Source organism: Mixophyes fleayi, chromosome 5 (genome assembly GCF_038048845.1).
Source record: "Mixophyes fleayi isolate aMixFle1 chromosome 5, aMixFle1.hap1, whole genome shotgun sequence".
Lineage (NCBI taxonomy): Eukaryota > Metazoa > Chordata > Amphibia > Anura > Limnodynastidae > Mixophyes > Mixophyes fleayi.
The window spans coordinates 71,493,082-71,500,039 of NC_134406.1; the positions used below are offsets into that span (position 1 = coordinate 71,493,082).

At 37.7% G+C, this 6,958-nt stretch overlaps 1 long non-coding RNA gene across 1 annotated transcript; it reads left to right on the forward strand.

The window, feature by feature from the left end:
• The first annotated feature begins 282 nt into the window (after nt 1-282).
• Nucleotides 283-1,382, forward strand: LOC142157686 (uncharacterized). Its single transcript, XR_012692566.1, has 3 exons — nt 283-388; nt 500-800; nt 1,149-1,382. It is a non-coding gene; the product is annotated as an uncharacterized LOC142157686 (long non-coding RNA).
• Nucleotides 1,383-6,958: the final 5,576 nt, after the last annotated feature.

Below are 6,958 nucleotides of genomic sequence, written 5' to 3' on the forward strand. Positions count from 1 at the left end.
TTGCATAAACCAATAAATAAATAAATAAATTGTGTCAAAAATGCAGACTATGCAGTAGAAGGGGTATTTGTATCAAACAGATTTCCATTTTGAACATTTAAAAAGATCAAGATTTATAATCTAGCAGTGAAAGTGATTTTTCCCATTCTTTCGGATTTATGTAGTGGGCTTGGTTTCCTGTAACAGTGAATGATGGATAGGATCCCATTTCATGTTAGATAGTTTTAGTTTGGGGCTGTTATTCAGCTAACAGCCAGCCAACTGCCAAAAGGTTTGCTGAGATCGACCGGTGTTCAATGACTCACCACTGAAGGGGAGTTCTATGCTGCTGATAATCCTATTGAAATGAATGAGAAAAGCTGCAAGATTTGTAAAATTGACCCTCAGAGTGGGTTTTCTATAGCTTGGCTGCAGGCAGAATATCCCCTCTCTCTTCTGGGGATTTTCTCTTTCTGCCCCTTGGTCTCAACTGACATTTTTCTCTCTTACTGTTAACTAGATCTCCAAGATATTGGTCTCATTTCTTTGGTACCCCTATGGCCACTTGTGACTCTAACCCTGATCTAGTCCTTTGCCGGGGTCTTGGATTTCAAGTCGTCAAGAACGAAAATATTTGGTCCATATATGTCACGGTCAAGCAGTTCCTCCGAAGTATTTTGCACTGACACTTACCCACGGCTCCAGTGATGATGCAAGGCCTACCATGTCGCACTATGTTAATAAAAGCGCTCCACATCCTACACATTACCCTCCTAGAGGTATCTGTGACCGGAGATGTGGCTTTACAAACGCTCATCAAGGTAGGCATTGCAAAGAATGCACAATTGTTATTTTAGTACATATAACTAGTAAAGTATCTCTTAACTTCTTGGAGACAAAGCACACTGTATTGATTGTAAAACCAAAGCTCCAACTGCTTACTTTAGCTGAGAGACAGAATATATCCAAACCAAAGTGTTTCTCCTACACAGGGTTATTCAATGATTGCTTCTGTAGAAACAGGTGATAATTGTATCAATGTGGGGATTTGCTTGATATTACTGCTTTGTGTCTCTTGTCTGCACATGTAATAAATCTGTTTTTTTTTTGTTTGTTTTTTACTGGAACAGAGTTGCCTCATAGGAGCTATTTTATGTCTTTGATTGCAGGTTTTGTGAGCACCTGGAACCATCAATTGAATATCAAGACTCCAGCTTTTTACAGAGAAGCTAGTATGACTTTTAATTGTGAACTATTAGTGGTAGAATGGTGTGTATGGCAATACCATTAACATCATGCCTTCAAGCCAGGATTACCTATTGATCAGGGGTCACTTGTGTCTTACTCTAGATAATCCACCTGTTTCATACTTCTTGTGTCCTTTGTCCATCCTCTGGAATGTTGTCGATTAAATTGTTTAGACATTTCCCAGTAACAGTGCAAGTAGAATGTCTGACTGACGAAGCCTCATCTTTTATACTGTAACTAAATATCTCCCTTTGTTATAATGATTTAATATTATATGACATTTGTTAAACATTTAGCACAATACTGTAAGCTGAATGACCCATTTTATATTTTTTTAATTACTGGCTTGCTAATGAAGAGCATACAAGAGGCTATTTTATACAGATGGCAACATATAACAAGCACATGTTGTTCAGTTGATCACCCATTTAAACTGATTATTGAATTAAAATAACTTACTTTGAAGCTAAACAAATCTATTAAATACTATGAAATTTTTAGTTGAAATTTTACATTCATTTACTGCTTAGTAGCGGTAGAAACCTTTGCAATGGTCACTTGGACTTATTTCATCAACATTCTAATTGTATCTCATATAAATCTGTTCACTATGAGCCTGATTCATCATCAAAAGTAATGTGAATACAACTTGCATAAAAAAAAAAATGAGATGTAACTTGCATGCACATACACCCATATACAAGTACAATTGGATCTCAAGAAATGTTTCCATTTGAATATGGGTATAAGTATGATCTGGCTATACATTTCTTGCCGTATGCAGACAGACAGAATGCACTGCAGGGTACGCACATGCATATGTGCAATATCAGGTCCCATCAGAATGCATGCAATTTTTTTTTAGAAAATGTATCTACATCCATTAATACTATAACAATTTCAAGAAATATGAAAAATAAAATGCATTTATTTATTTTTGATGAAATATATAAATTGGGATGTTCTTAATGCGTACTGTACATAAAATGCATTTTATACTTTCTCTTATTTGCAAGTACATGTTCTGGAATGCATACGTGTCACTCATCACTATCAGTGAGCACTTACATCTTCTCTGTAGCTGGTGGAAGTGATATGACTAAAACCAGCCTCGGACTGGCCCGCCGGACAGCCGGTCAATCCACCGGTAGGCCCAGCGGGGTTGAAGCTCCGCCCCCTCCGTTGTTAGGGCGGAGCTTGATGTTGAACTTTGTTTAGATGGCGGCGGCGGTCACATCTCCTGTAACCACACTACCGCGCAGATGCAGAGAGCCCAGGCGCGGTAGTGTGTTTTTCAGCAGTTTGAGCAGGGGAGGAGGACGTCCTGATATCAACATACTGATCCAAGGTCAGTTTGGTCATCATAGGTTCATGCAACACTGGACGCAATAGACCACGCCCCCTCTGACGCTGCAGAGTTTCCCCGGGTTATCTGAAGCCCAGCCAGTTTGATCGTGGCTGGGATACAGAAGCTGGATACTGCCGTTTGATCGAGGAAACATATGGACTGAAAGATACCTTTTTAACATACAAAATGTGAGTGTTTTTAACCCCATGTTTTAACTTAATAAATAGAGAACGTAAAACACCATGAGATCTTTCTCTGTTCTCTCCCTGGTCTCCCATATGTGCACTCTGGTGAGGAGAAGAAACAGGTTTAGAGGGGAGTAAAAGTACATTGTGGTGGTGCTTTTTGAAGCAAGAGGACACATTATTCAAATACTGTATGGAATAGAAAAGGTCACATTGATGTAAGTTTACCATCTGGGACATCGGTATAGGTGGAACTAGAAGACCAACATCCTTTAATGACTTTGGGACCGTTTTCCCCTTGACTTATTCATTGACCCAATCCTTGTGTTTCTTTACCCTTCCCCCATTTGCGCCCGTCCTTTGATATTTATATTCTCTTTCATACAACACTGGCAGCATACCAGCATATATGGAATAAATGTGACAGGCTTTGGATGGGCTGTATTCTGTTCATTTTTTTGTTTTTTAAAATTTCCCTTCTCAACAAGCATTCATTGGTGAAGTACGCAACCGTAGTAGCACTGATGCTGTGTGTATGGTCTTTGACGAGTGGCATATTCTGTAAGAGTCCTTAAAAAATAATTATAACAAAGAGTCATTTTAATAATCAGACTGTGTATACAAGATCTGGCAAATGAAGGGTGCTTTTCATGTAGTCTAGTATTCCAATTGCATCCAGTTGAAAATATAATCATTCAGGGTTGTATAATATGTTGGTCTATATTGTATGTTAGTGTAGAAAGGCACATGCATAGGAGAACATAATTATATTTATATATTTTTCCTTTTGCCTATTGTGCATTCTTTTTGATGGTTGTCCTGTTTAGAATTTAGGGGTGATATAGTGAAAGTATTATAGGCATATATCAACCGTATTTAAAATGAAATTAGATGGATTTCACTGAGATTAGTTGAGAATTACAATCACTTGTTTTTTTATGAATTGACTTTTATTCCAGGACATGTCACAGCAACAACAGGTTGGTAACCATTGTACTAAAAAATTAATTGTGCAGTTTATGTCTTCTAATTGATGATGTTATTATTTGGTTTGTGTAGCCCTTGTAATGGCTTTTAATAAGCTCAATACATGATGGGCAATAACAACATATGAGGCGAGGGTTGGAGGTAACCAAATGATGCACTTATCATAAGTAACTGTCTTGGTGCATTAGGAGACGACAGGAGCTGGTACTGGAGTTTCTTCCAAACCACAAGTGTTTTATTAATGGGTCCCATGTAGTTCCCTACCAGTAGAATGGGCAGGGTCTAATGCAAAAGGTGCACATTTAAAATAGTGCTATAAGTTGTCCTCCATAGCCTGACCACACCCCCTTTACTGGCCACACCCACTCCTAAAGTTGGCCACACCCCAATATAGTGGGCCCCTATCACTGAATTCCCCCGGTGGGCCCTTCATGCCCCAGTCCGACACTGACTAAAACCACATACCTAAGAGATGCACGAAGCTTGCACCAGATGAATGTACATACTCTCAACCTCGGCACACCCTCACTGTCCATTGCCTATGTGCATCTGCCCCCTTCCTCCCACATTCCGCCCTTCACGTTGTTGGAAGTGTCATTTGCGTTTGAAAATGAATTACATGCAATTGCGTTCACTGGTGTAATGTCCATTTCTGAGCGTGCACATTTTACGCAGGATACGGCACGCAACGGAACTTAAGTCTGAAGATGAATCAGCCTCTATATGTTTGTGATATTTGTATAATAGTTGTTGACACCCTTCATCTGTTTCCCCACTGGCATTAGACAGAAGCCAGTAATACCGTAAGTGTAACACAAAATGCATTGCACATAGTAAACAGTGCTTGTTGGTGAATGGGGTCAAGTGAAGGGCACTATAGTGACCCCCTTGCATTCTTGTGCTGTATATCTTCAGCGATAAATAGACTCTACCTAGCGATAGTCTTCACTGTCTAGGGAGCTTTGTTAAGTAGGGACTCTACTTGTTTTTGCTGGATATAGGGCTTTCTTCCCTTTGTTAAATAGACCTTCAAGGTCTGGTTTCTCTGTATATGTAAAGGTAAAGAGAAAGAGTTTATATTTGTTGTGCGCAAACAATCTATACTAAATTACACATTTTTAGACATTTGTTCATCTTTTATTGTTTGTAACAAATTTATTTTATATTACTTAAAAATTAAATAAAACCAGCAACATAGTAGTGAGAAGTGAAAATTGGTATTTGGACTATCCCTCTGAGCTCTGTCTGCACTGTAACCTGTATACTTCCCTCCATCTCACTTCTCTGCCAATACATCACAAGCTGAGAGTCTGAGCCTATGTATGTGTGACTGGCAGCCATACCCGTCTTACCTCTAGAGAATTTTTTTTTTATTATTTTGTTTTACACATCCGCAGAGGTGGTGATTAACTACAATCCCCATTGTGCTCTGCCAACCAATAGCTGGCAGGGTATGCTGGGACTTATAGTTTCACAATAACTGGGGAAACAGACTTTAGGGGGAGAGGGGATAATTACTTTTTGGCAAAATTTAACTGAATACAATGCATGCATCCTTGCCCTAATTATAAAATGAACAGTTATACCCTTCTATTTAGTCTCTTACACTACCATAATTATATGGGTCATATTATAAGCATATCTTCCAAAGTTCATAATAAAAAATTTGGTTAAAATAAGTCATGTCCCGGATCAGCCTAGACCATGCCAATTTCCAGTGAGATGATCCCACCTGGTTCTCAAAAAGTCAGACAAATGGGGGTTATGAGATGTATGTGTATAATATGTCTTAAATAGTATGTACCAAGTCTTTAATGTTGAAATAAATGATGTTCTCTATGTGACACTGGACATACACAGCACATACCCACATTAAAATGGGACAGTATCTTGCTCTAATTTAGTTAATTAAGAACCGACAGTCAGAGGATGATGAATTTGACAATCTATACTGAACAGAAGTGACTTTCAGAGAAATATAATTTCAGCTCCAATGTAAGCACCGTGCAAAGAGATAATACTTGGAAAAGAGGTGAGTCACTTTTCATTTCTGTAGCCTGGGTTGACATGACATAAGCTTAGATGTCTAAACAATATTTCCTGCTTTTATTTCATTAAAGTCTTGTTTTGTTATTTCACTGCGTAGTTGTGGGTTTGAAAGTTTATTTACAAAGTTGTTTACAAAGTTTAACAACATTACCACCAGAAGAGGGCGCCCTGTCATCATATATAACACATCCTTCATTGTTCTCCATTCATTACATAGAATTGTTTCTACATTTAATGCATTTAATGTTGCCACATTCTTGATTTTAAATGTATCATTATCTCTTATAGGCCTTATAATCATAAACTATATTACCAAAATCCTGGTTTTATTAAACATTTAAAATTAATGCAATTTTGCTTTATACTGATTCATTTGTTTGTAGTTAAAGTTAGTTTGTAATTAAAGTTTTATTTTATTTGTTTTATTTTGTACCATATTTTGTGATTTGGCAGTCTTGAGTTTATTTCTGAAACAAAACATTTTGCTCAGTGATAATCAGTAAAAATATGGCATAATAGCAATACTTTTAATATCCACATAATATGATATACTACATCACAAACTTGAGTAAATTTGTGGTTACATAACCCCAATCAATATTTAAAATTACTGAGTCCCTTTTTCGTATAGAGCTACCTAGTGTTAAGATAGGTGCGTAATACTAGTCTGTAAACACCTACTGCCATTTTCACACGTGTTGATGGTATTGATACTCTTTCTCACAATGTTGAAAAATAATCAATTTGTTGGAGTCCTACTCATTGAATGAATACAATATCAAACAAGCCTTTGAGTCACGCTTCATTTCATGTGCTGAGCAGGAATCCATTCATTTAATCGAATAAGGTCCTGATCCGCACAGGGGTATGATAACCCCATCAGGTCTATTATACCCATTCTCTTCACCTTTTTCACTTGTCCCAGGATTCATCTCGTTGTGTGATACTGTTTCCTGATAGTGCTCAGTTTCCTGCCCTGCTGTAAAGTTGGCAGCAAAGATAGTTTTAATCACAAGCACCATGGGGGAGGTAAATATATACTACCCACAAGGATGGAGTCTAGACACCAGGAAGGAGTCTTTAGATCATGAGTTGTAATACATTTCAATATGAAAAACAAATACACCCAACATGTTTATATATCTCCATGATGCACAAATGA